This window comes from Leucoraja erinacea, chromosome 15, assembly GCF_028641065.1.
Source record: "Leucoraja erinacea ecotype New England chromosome 15, Leri_hhj_1, whole genome shotgun sequence".
In the NCBI taxonomy this organism is placed as follows: domain Eukaryota; kingdom Metazoa; phylum Chordata; class Chondrichthyes; order Rajiformes; family Rajidae; genus Leucoraja; species Leucoraja erinaceus.
The window spans coordinates 3,739,097-3,751,693 of NC_073391.1; the positions used below are offsets into that span (position 1 = coordinate 3,739,097).

The window sequence follows — 12,597 nt, forward strand, 5'->3', positions numbered from 1 at the left end:
ACCCCACCCCCACTGTGTCGACCGATTACTTGCCAGGCTTTGCCCTGCCCACCCCAAAAGAAAAATCAGTCTGAAGAAGGTTCAGAAGGTTCCCAACCTAATCGTCACCTATCCATGTTCTCCAGAGCTATTGCCTGACCATCTGAGTTATGCCAGCACTTAGTGTCTTTTTTTGGAAACCAGCGTCTGCAGTTTCTGGTTCCTACAATGTTAGATTGGTGATCCATTATGGTCAGGTAGGTGAGCATCAATTAAATGGTAAATGCGAGTGTCACACCCATTTTCACTTTATCCGTATGCATCTATTTACTGCTCGAAAGCATAACTTGATTCCCACATTTTTACTCAATTCAGGTTGGTCCAGTAAACCCACATTTTAACAGACCTCTTTATAACAGATTTCAGTTGTGGAGATCTGCCCACACTGCACCCAGTTGGTATCATCTCTCCTCCACTTACACCCCCAGCTTCTGACACCACCCCCGACCAGCACTCTTCACTCTTCTTCACTCACCGCACGGTCCGATTGATGCTGTTATTGTTGCAGCTCACGTTGTAGCTCCTGGGAGTAGCGATTTCTTCAGGCCGCCACCACTGACACGGTGGGGCTCCCTCCCCTCCGCTGCCACTTTTTCCTTCACTTTGTCCACCCTACCCATCACCACTCCTCCCCCAGAGTCGACGACATATTCCACCTTAGACAATGTCGGCAACTGCGGGGGGAGGAGGAAGAAGCGACAGCAGTGGAGCAGTCGAGCGGACAAAGCGAAGGAAGAAGCTGCAGCAGGTGGGAGGGGATGGAGCCCCAGGCTGACTGAGCACATCCTGACGGTAGGGTCGGCCTGAAGAAAGCATGTCCTGTCGGGGCTACAACACCAGCCACAACTGTAGCCGTGTCAAACGATGAAGAAGGGCTTGCCGGTGCAAACCAGCGGCATCGGCGCCTAGATTTGAGGTTAAATGACACAAAGTGCTAGAGTAATTCAGCAAACTGAATCAGGCTGGGGAAGGATCCCGATGTCACCTATCCTCCCTAGAGATGCTGCCTGACCTGCTGTGTTACTCCAGCATCTGGTGTCTATCTTTGATATAAACCAGCATCTGCAATTCTTTATTTCAACTGCATACAATGATAATACCTTACTCAGTTATTGCGGACAGTGGGCAATAACAGACACATTCCCCATGGTCTATTATAAGGTATTTACTGTACTCCCTACCATAATTCTGAATATTCAATTAACAGAAATTGTAGCAAGTGCATTTTACGCACAAAAACATATGTACAAATCCTCAGTTTAGCATCATGTATCATTCCTGAGTAAATGCTAACCTTTAATACCTCTTTAGTGCAGTCAGCAGCATTCTCACCTTTGAAATTGAAGCCCCACTCAAAGAATGAAAGATAGAATCCAGACTAACATTTCACTGCCTTACTCAGGCAATGGTAGAAATGTCTGTTTGATCGTTAAGGTGAGTTGTAAAATGCTCCAACTCAAAAACAATGAGAGGTTCATTCATCTCATGTCTGTTCATAGGATCCTTTGTGCAAAAGAGCATCTCCCTACAAAGAGCTATTGCACTTCAAAGTAATTCAGTGTACGTGAAGTACAATTTGCCAAAGTACACTGTAAATACTTGTTCACTTATTCCCTCACATATGTCGTGATTTAAAAACAAGTTAACAATGAAAGAATATAAATGAATATTTTACTTTAAATTAACTACATTTAGAGATGAGAAATTGGATGGGTAATCAACATGTTCCTTTCACACACAAATTTCACACCTTTGTGATATCCTCAAACTCTTAATATGCCATATTTACAGGGTAACGCAGCACAACATTGAATTTTCAATTTTCCTTTCGTGATTAGGTTAGGCAATGTAGGGAATTCAGTAAACAATATTGGTTCTCACAAGGTGGAGGATACCAAGATTTTTGGATGGCAATGTAAACCTATTTAGTCGTTTAAAAGCCATTGAGGTATTAGAGTCTGTATACTTCAGAGAATATGTGGGTCATTTGATTCTGTTCTGTGTTGAATGCAAACCACACAATCTTGCAGCTTGTCATATCAAATGAAATTGTTTACTTCTACATAGTACAAATCATGATACAAGTTACAGTTGAAGGCCTTGACATACTTGCACTTCTAAGGGATTTTGATGGTAGTAGACTGAAATATATCTAGTTGCACCACACTTGTGTGGGACTAGTTTGCAGCATGGACATAATAATCCTATGCATGTGCTCTTTCAGGGATAATATTCATAATTAAAACACAATTATAACATCTGCAGTCAAACATTAAGCTTCTAAGGATAAATTTGTTACACATAAAAAGATAATATTCATCTGGGGTAATAACAGGAAATATTATGCATAGCAAATCTCTTTGATTGTAACATATTAAAATATAAGAGGTATCGTCAATGTAATGTACACAGGCTTGTGGAATCCTTTCATAAGATACCACTGATTCCATTAGGGAAAATTAATGAGCATGAAATTAAGAGATTACAAAACAGAAATAAATGTGTGTGCGTGTGTTACAGTAAATCTTTACAGAGTGATTGGGTAGTTTGTGGTGTCCCATCAAGTTGAGTACTGGAGTTTTACTAGGCATTAGGCCGATCAAGGATTCAGATAGAGGCATAGAAAAGGTGGTGTCAAAATCCATTTGTAATATGAAAATAAGAGATTTGGAAGACCAGCAGAAATAACAGTGTCCTAAAATGTGCCAAATTGAATTCAGTGCCTATGTGATGATTTTAGCTTTTTTGATCAATAAATGTGTTGAGCATGATGGCTGTGCTGTTAATATGCTCAGAAATGTTGGAGATCGCTCACTGGAGTTTAAAAGTAGTATCTCATGTCGCTAAGGTGCAAGGTAATAAAATTGTAGACTTCATAATGGAGTGCAGAATATACAAGTGAAGGTGATGATGATTTTACTTATTCTTAATAAGGCCTAACTGGTGATTAACTACTGGAGTCCATTCAACATGGATGGAAAAAGCAAGCTGTTAGCAACTTTAGGGAAAGACAGGAAGGTATAAATCATCAGGAAACTGGAAAGAAATCATTTGAAACAGAATAATATGTTTTCTATTTATTGTTCATTGATTATACCATCTGGTGCTGTTAACTTGTGAGTAAGTTCCACTGAAGCAATTGCAACACAAATATCTAGCTTGATATTTCACCACAGCACTAATTGGAGGTGCCACCTTTTGCATGAGATGTTAGGTAGAGGCCCGATCAGTTCTGTTATGTGTCCACGCATTACAATAAAATGATCAAATGTCAAATTATTGCTGTTCTGAAAGGGGGAAAAAAAAGAAAAAAAAAGGCAGTCTTTGTTTTGATTTTATTGCTCTAGGCCGAATCATTTCAATACTAACAAAATTGAAATTTGTAAAAAAGAAAAAAAATGTCTGAAAAGATGAGCAATAATGACATTTCTTTAGAAGTTGATATTGACAAACAATGAAACAGCTTCAGTGTTGTAGCAGGACTTGTCTTTCAACCAAACAAAGGACTGAACTAGCTGACAGTGGGTTTTGTCAATTCACAGGCATGTCATTAAAATGATGAAGCACCTTGCTGGAGAGGAGAGCTTTTGCAGGAAGAGAGGCGAAAGTATTTGGCTCCCATGGACAATCAAAGAATGGTGCTGACAATTGTTACAGAGCACCATACATCCATGACCACTCTTTCCTCAAATGGAAACAGACTATGTGGTCTCAAGTGTTCATATTATGTTGTTAGTAGGGTAAGAGAGGTGAGGAATGAAACACCAAGTCATATATTTAAGTATAGCTTCTAAAATGTAAAGCATACTTTACATTGCTTTGTGCATTTTGGATATGCGAGGCATTAAGACAATGAATGCACGGGTTAGCTGTTTTCTGAAGTTAAAAATAAATTACACTTCCAAAATAGCAACTACTACCTCTCAATTTTCTCTTCTATTGCCTGCCACGCTGCATAGTCACTGAACCACAAGCCATTTAAAACCACATTTTTTAGAGCAGAAAAAAAAAAATCTAAAGGGCTATTAGCAGTAGAAGCAAATATCAAAGGAAGAAACATTTGGAATTTCCAAGTAAATCAATGCTTGGTGTTGCTTTTCACACATTGCCTATCCCTTCTACAAACACCAATTTAACATAATATTTAACGGAGAATAATGTCCCTGCAATCTTAAACTCATAATACTTGACAAAAAATTGTACAAAGCAACATTACCCTAAATGTTATAAAATTCAAAACACTTTCAACTTTAGGATTTTACTAATGCGTTTTAAGATTCAGGAAAAAAATGATACACTATAAACTAAACATTACTAAACTCTGCAAAGACAGCACTAGATTAATTTTGCATTAACAATTACAAGAATTAATAATGAACAAGTTTAAAAATGTTAAAAACACAAAATCATTTACACTATTTAGCTGTTAATGAAAATATTCCACAAAATGATATTAAAGGCTAAACATGAAGAATAACAGAAAAAAAATGAAGCAACTGACTTTTAATTTGATTATATAAGTTGAAAATAATTTGAGTAAATAAGATACATTGGTCATGAATTATTGGTAATTTACCAAATACAATTCAGGTCACTATTTTAAATTCATCTTGGATCAATTATTTCATCCCCATAATATTCAAATGAAAAATTCCTTAAATACATGTGTAGTGATAAATGGTAACTAATAAGATTAAGGTTTTTATTAATGTTATTAGTCTAAATGGAAAAAGAACGGAAAAATATTTTGATTAGAGAAATTTGATCTTTACAATTTCCCAATCAGTGGTTTGAATCCTTCTAAATGCATTCACCAGTGGATGGCATCTTGTCTTATTCTATTCTTGGCTGGACCACCAGGTGGGGTACTTTGGAAATTGGGGAGAAAAAATGACCACTCGGAATCAGAGATACAGCATGAAAACAGGCTATTCGGCCCACCATGTCCATACTAATTATCACACCCATTTGCTCTCATTTTGAACAAGACACACATTACCTATTAAATTCATGGAGTAATGGCGAAATACATGGCCCGAGTCTTCAAACATCATGACCATATGAGAATGCATGGTCCATATCGAAATTAAGAAAAAAGAAAAAAAAACAGTATTTCCCATTGAAAAAAACATTCATTTGTAATGTCCATTGAACTGCAATTACATTGGATACAGTTATCGTTTATTACTAAAGTTACATATCATGCACGAGAAAATCCATAACTTGCATGCATTTATTTGAAGTGTGGCAAAATAGACCATTACTTTGCTATGTTTTAAGTATTTATCATTTCAAAGAACTGAGAATTTTAGATACAAACTATTTAAAGTATTAATCCAGAGCACTAACTATAAGAAATCTACAAACCAGCAATTAATTCTACAGTTACTTACTATAATTTCCTTTACATTATACTAAACCAATGCTATAATAAGTATTGATGCCAGCACAGCATCTTGACAATGCTAATTGACTACAAATGTAGGTCCACAGATATTAGAAGCTCTTCGGTATCAACTGGCTATTTTTCATACAAGATCCATTATGAATCTTGAATCTTAACATAGAAACATAGAAAGTAGGTGCGAGAGCAGACCACCAGGTCCATCGAGCCCGCACCGCCATTCGCTCATGGCTGAACACTAAACAGACACACTTACCCACAAACAGTAGACACAAGACACAGAACACAAGACACTACCCTCCCCTTTATACCGCTATCACCCCTCTCCACCCCAAGAACCTCGTGATCTCCTGGGGGAGGCAAAAAACCGGATAAAAACCCAGGTCCAATTCGGGAAAAAAATCCGGGAAATTCCTCTCCGACCCCAATGTAGGCGATCGACACTTGTCCAGGAGATCACTCAGGTCTTACTATACTAACCATACCTAGGTCCATATCCCTGCCCTCTCCCCGTAGCCCCTTATCCCCTTTGCAGCTAAAAAACCATCTATTTTAGTCTTAAATATATTTTAAAGTTTCTGCTTCCACTGCTCCCTGGGGCAGTGAATTCCATAAATTAACCACCCTCTGGGTGAAGAAGTTCTTCCTCATCTCAGTTTTAAAAGAGCCCCCCCTTACTCTGCAAACTATGTCCCCTAGTTCTAGTTTCCCCGATCATTGGGAACATCCTCGGTGCATCCACCCGATCAAGGCCCCTCACGATCTTATATGTTTCAATGAGATCGCCTCTCATTCTTCTAAACTCCAAAGAGTAGAGTTCCAGCCTACTTAACCTTTCCTCATATGTCAATCCCCTCATTGCAGGAATTAATCTTGTAAACCTTCGCTGCACTGCCTCCAGGGCTAGTACATCCTTTCTTAAGTATGGACCCCAGAACTGTACACAGTATTCCAAATGTGGTCTCACTAATACTGTGTACAGCTGCAGCAAGACCTCCGTGTTTTTATACTCAATCCCCCTAGCAATAAAGGCCAAAACTCCATTGGCCTTCCTGATTGCTTGCTGCACCTGCATACTAACTTTCAGTGATTCATGTACTAATACCCCTAGATCCCTTTGCGTTGCATTACAACGCAGCTCCTCCTCATTTAGAAAATAACTTGCCCTATCATTTTTTTTCCCAAAGTGAATGACTTCACATTTATTAGTATTAAATTTCATCTGCCAAGTTGTTGCCCACTCACCTAGCTTATCTATATCCTTTTGCAGACTCTTCCTATCCTCCTCATCCCCTACTTTTCCTCCCATTTTTGTATCGTCCGCAAATTTTGATATCTTACACTTGGTTCCCTCCTCCAAATCATTTATATATATTGTGAACAACTGGGGTCCCAGCACCAACCCTTGCGGAACCCCGCTAGTTACCGGTTGCCATCCCGAGTATGAACCATTTATCCCCACTCTCTGCTTCCTATTTGTTAGCCAATCCTCTACCCATGCTAATATATTACCCCCAATCCCATAATTTTTTATTTTTAGCAATAGTCTCTTATGTGGCACCTTGTCAAAAGCCTTTTGGAAGTCCAAGTATACCACATCCACCGGTTCCCCTTTATCCACCCGGGTTGTTACTTCCTCAAAGAATTCGAGCAGATTCGTTAAACAGGACTTCCCCTTCACAAAACCATGTTGGTTCTGTCCGATGAAGTCATGTTTATCCAAGTGCCCCGTTAGTGTTTCTTTAATAATTATCTCTAACATTTTACCCACCACCGATGTTAGACTAACCGGTCTATAGTTACCCGCCTTCTGTTTACTTCCTTTTTTAAATATAGGTGTTACATTGGCCATTTTCCAATCCACTGGGACCGTTCCTGCCTCCAGGGAGTTTTGGAAAATTATCACCAATGCATCCACAATCCCCACCGCTATCTCCCTCAAGACCCTTGGATGTAATCCATCAGGCCCAGGGGATTTATCCTCCTTCAGTCTCATTAATTTCCCTAATACCACCTCCTTGGCGATCTTAATAGTATTTAGCTCCTCCATTCCTACCGCCCCGTTTATCCAGCGTTGGAATATTTTTTGTGTCTTCTATGGTGAAGACTGATACAAAATACTCGTTTAATGCCTTTGCCATTTCCATGTTCCCCACCAACAACTCTCCAGTCTCACCCTCCAATGGACCAACGTTCACCTTAGCCACCCTTTTTCTTTTTATATAGCTATAAAAACTCTTACTATTAGTTTTTTATGTTGTTCGCTAAATTCCTTTCATAGTCTATTTTCCCCGTCTTAATTAATCTCATAGTTATTTTTTGCTGACCTTGAAATGCTTCCCAATCCTCTACCCTCCCACTATCTCTGGCTACCTTATATGCCCTTGCCTTCAGCCGAATACTATCCTTTATAGTTTTACTGAGCCATGGCTGACTGTTCTTACCCTTACCCCTTTTTTTCTTCATAGGAATAAATTTTTCTTGAAGGTTATACAGTATACCCTTAAACGTACACCACTGCTCATGTACCGTCTTATTCTTGAGTCTGCTATCCCAGTCAACTTTGATCAGCTCAGTCCTCATACCTTCATAATCCCCCTTATTTAGACTAAGCACCCTAGCCTGAGTTTCAACCTGCTCCCCTTCTATTTGAATATGGAATTCGACCATATTGTGGTCACTTGTTCCCAACGAGTCCCTAACTATGACATTTTTAATTAATCCTGCTTCATTACACAGGACCAGATCCAAGATTGCCTCCCCCCTTGTCGGTTCTGTGACATACTGTTCTAGGAACCCGTCTCTAATATTCTATAAACTCTTCCTCTAGTCTACCCTGCCCAGTTTGGTTTGCCCAATTAATATGAAAATTGAAGTCCCCCATGATTACAGCAGTTCCCTTTTTACATGCGTCAACTATTTGCAGATTTATGTTCTGACTAACAGCGTCACAGCTATTTGGAGGTCTATAAATTACACCCACTAGTGTTTTTTTCCCCTTATTATTCTCTATCTGTACCCAAGCTGTTTCACTATCCTGATCCTTCAACGCAATATCCTTCCTCTCTATTGCCGTTATTCCCTCCCTTATTAAAAGGGCCACCCCTCCTCCCTTTCTTTCCTGTCTATCTTTCATAATTGTCGAGTACCCCTCTATATTTAACTCCCAGTCCTGATCCCCTTGCAGCCATGTCTCCGTAATGGCCACGATATCATAACTATATATACTTAATTGCACCGTTAATTCATTTATCTTATTACGAATACTCCGTGCATTTAGATAAAGCACTTTCAGATGATTTTTACTACCCTTCCTTTCCGTTTTTGCCCCTTTTACATCTAAAGCTTTATCTTCACACATTCTGTCTCCTGTCACATTTTGACTTTCCGCTTCCCCACTGATACCCTGCTCTATTTCCTCTACCCCTGCCGTTATTACCCCCCTTGATACCTCCCCCCCGCTACTTAGTTTAAAGACCTCTCTACTGCCCTAGTTATATGATTTGCCAGGACCCCAGTCCCAGCACCGTTCAGGTGAAGTCCGTCCTTACAGAACAGATCCCCCCTGTCCCAGTACTGGTGCCAGTGGCCCAAGAAACCAAACCCATTATTCCCACACCAGTCTTTGAGCCACGCATTTAGCTTCTTAATTTTACGTATCCTCGCCGATTTGGCCCGTGGCTCAGGTAGCAATCCGGAGATCAGTACCCTCGAGGTTCTGCTTTTTAATTTATTCCCTAACTGCTCAAACTCCTTCAGCAGATCCTCCTTCCTCGTCCTTCCTATGTCATTGGTCCCCACATGGACCACGACCACTGGATCCTCCCCCTCCCACTGCAAATTTCTCTCCAGCATCGCAGAGATATCCTTAACCCTAGCACCGGGTAGGCAACACAGCCTTCGGGACATGTTCTGCTGGCCGCAGAGAACCCTATCTACCCCCCGAATAATACTATCCCCTATCACTACGGCATTTCTTCTAACTCCCCCCTCTTGAATGGCCTCCTGATCCACGGTGCTGCAGCCAGGTTGCTCATCCCTCCCACAGCCCCTGATCCCGTCCTTACATTGAGTAAGAGCCTCGGTCATGCTCGTCAGGGACAAGGGCTGTGGCTCCTGCCGCATCTCCTCCTGGTTCCCCCTACCTGCCTCGCTTATGGCCACACCTTCCTTTCCTTGCTCACTGCCTACTGAATTAGTTAAACTGGTCGGTGTGACCATCCCCTGGCACAAAACATCCAGGTAATACTCCCCCTCCCTGATGTACCGCAGCGTATGAAGTTGGGTCTCCAGCTCATCAATGCGGAGCTGGAGTTCCTCTAGCCTCAAACACTTACTGCAGCTGTAGGGATCTTCTACATCAATGGTGTCGACAAATTCCCACATCTCGCAGTATTGGCACATCTCCTGACCGCCCATCTTATATAAGTAATTAACTGGTCCTATTTAAGAATCCCCTACTGTATTGATACACCCCTTATTTATATAATCCTACCTCCTATAAATGGGAAAGTACTCACCCCAGCCGTAAATTACCTACTGGGTTGGCTGTCTAGTGGTAATTCCGTCCGCTCTTCCTGTCTGGCCCACTGCTCCCTTGCAGTGCGTGGCAAACCTCTTTGCCTCTCCCAGAATCCTTAGCCTCTCAAGCGTATTGCGTGGTCTCCTCTCCGAAGACTCTCGAGCCAAAGACTCACACTTTTCTCACAGGGCACTTCCCTCACTAGGCCGCTCACTCACTGCCGCTCGCAAAGAGCTGTCCTGCTTAAATTGACTGATAAATTGCCTATTTACCAATTTACACAGCCAATTCCTCAGTTTTCAACTGTTTTCACCCCTCTCCTCACACTTGGGCTAGAGCCAATCAGTGGTATCTCTAGCTAATCTGTTGCTGCTGTTGCTCCTCCCAAATCTACAGCAGTACTTGAATCTTACTGGCACGCTACTTGATAGTGCAAGGCATCTGAGACGAGAAATCAATGCATAGTTTCCAGCAGGGGGAACCATTAATGAACAGAAGACCCAGCTGATGTATATCTTTTTAATACGTAGGAAAAAAATCGAGACCCAATTGCAATAATTGTACACACATCAATTTATTCAGTACGTATCAGCGTTAAAATAATCTTAATTGTCTTGTATAGCAAAATGGAACAATGAAATTCCAACTTGCCTTAGCAGCACAAGTCTGTAAACTCAGTACTAATAAGATAACATAATAAACAAACAACAAATAAAATAAATTAAAAAAACAGATAGGGCAATAGATACAGTGCCCTCCATAATGTTTGGGACAAATACCCGTCATTTATTTATTTGCCTCTGTATTCCACAATTTGAGATTTGTAATAGAAAAAATAATCACATGTGGTTAAAGTACACATTGTCAGATTTTATTAAAGGCCATTTTTATACTTTTTGTTTCACCATGTTGAAATTACAGCAGTGTTTATACATAGTCCCCCCATTTCAGGGCACCATCATGTTTGGGACACATGGCTTCACAGGCGTTTGTAATTGCTCAGGTATGTTTAATTACCTCCTTAATGCAGGTATAAGAGAGCTCTCAGCACCTAGTCTTTCCATCACCTTTGGAAACATTTATTGCTGTTTATCAACATGAGGACCAAAGTTGTGCCAATGAAAGTCAAAGAAGCCATCATGAGACTGAGAAACAAGAATAAAACTGTTTGAGACATCAGCCAAACCTTAGGTTTACCAAAATCAACTGTTTGGAACATCATTAAGAAGAAAGAGAGTACCGGTGAGCTTACTGATCGCAAAGGGACTGGCAGGCCAAGGAAGACCTCCACAGCTGGTGACAGAAGAATTATCTCTATACTAAAGAAAAATCCCCATACACCGGTTCGACAGATCAGAAATACTCTTCAGGAGTCAGATGTGGATTTGTGGACCACTGTCCGCAGAAGACTTCATGAACAGAAATACAGAGGCTACACTGCAAGATGCAAACCGCTGGTTAGCCGCAAAAATAGGATGTTCGGATTACAGTTTGCCAAGAAGTACTTAAAAGAGCAACCACAGTTCTTGAAAAAGGTCTTGTGGACAGATGAGATGAAGATTAACTTGTATCAGAGTGATGGCAAGAGCAAAGTATGGAGGAGAGAAGGAACTGCCCAAGATTCAAAGCAGACCACCTTATCTGTGAAACACAGTGGTGAGGATGTTATGGCCTGGGCATGTGTGGCTGCTGAAGGTACTGGCTCACATCTTCATTGATGATACAACTGCTGATGGTAGTAGCATAATTAATTCCGAAGTGTATAGACACATCTTATCTGCTCAAGTTCAAACAAATGCCTCAAAACACATTGGCCAGTGGTTCATTCTACAGCAAGACAATGATCCCAAACATACTGCTAAAGCAACAAAGGAATTTTTCAAAGCTAAAAAATGGTCAATTCTTGAGTGGCCAAGTCAATCACCCGATCTGACCCCAATTGAGCATGCCTTTTATATGCTGAAGAGAGAAATGAAGGGGACCAGCCCCCAAAACAAGCATAAGCTAAAGATGGCTGCAATGCAGGCTTGGCAGAGCAACACCAGAGAAGAAACCCAGCAACTGGTGATGTCCATGAATCGCAGACTTCAAGCAGTCATTGCATGCAAAGGATATGCAACAAAATACTAAACATGACTTATTTCATTTACATGACATTGCCGTGGCCCAAACATTATGGTGCCCTGAAATGGGGGGGGGGGGGGGGGGGGCTATGTATAAACACTGCTGTAATTTCTACATGGTAAAAACAAAATGTATAAAAACACCCTTTATTAAAATCTGGCAATGTGCACTTTAACTACACATGATTTTTTTCTATTACAAATCTCAAATTGTGGAGTACAGAGGCAAATAAATAAATGATGGTTCTTTGTCCCAAACATTATGGAGGGCACTGCAGGTTGAATGGACATGGTAGGGGAGTCAAGAAACAGAGGACAAAGGTTTAATGTGAGAGATGCAACAGTTAATGGGAACCCGAGAGGAAATGTTTTCACTCAGCAGGTGGTGGGTATATGGAATGGGCTGTTGGAGGAGATTGTTGTGGCAGACACTATAACCGCATTTAAAAGACACTTGGACAGGTCTATGGGTAGGAAAGATTCAGAGGGATACCAGCTAAACACATGCA

General features: G+C 40.7%; 1 protein-coding gene across 4 annotated transcripts in view; it reads right to left on the reverse strand.

Moving 5' to 3' along the window:
- LOC129703908 (exocyst complex component 6-like) overlaps nt 1-12,597 on the reverse strand; it is a 190,959-nt gene that overhangs the window by 19,500 nt on the left and 158,862 nt on the right. The gene's annotated exons all lie outside the window — the stretch shown is intronic.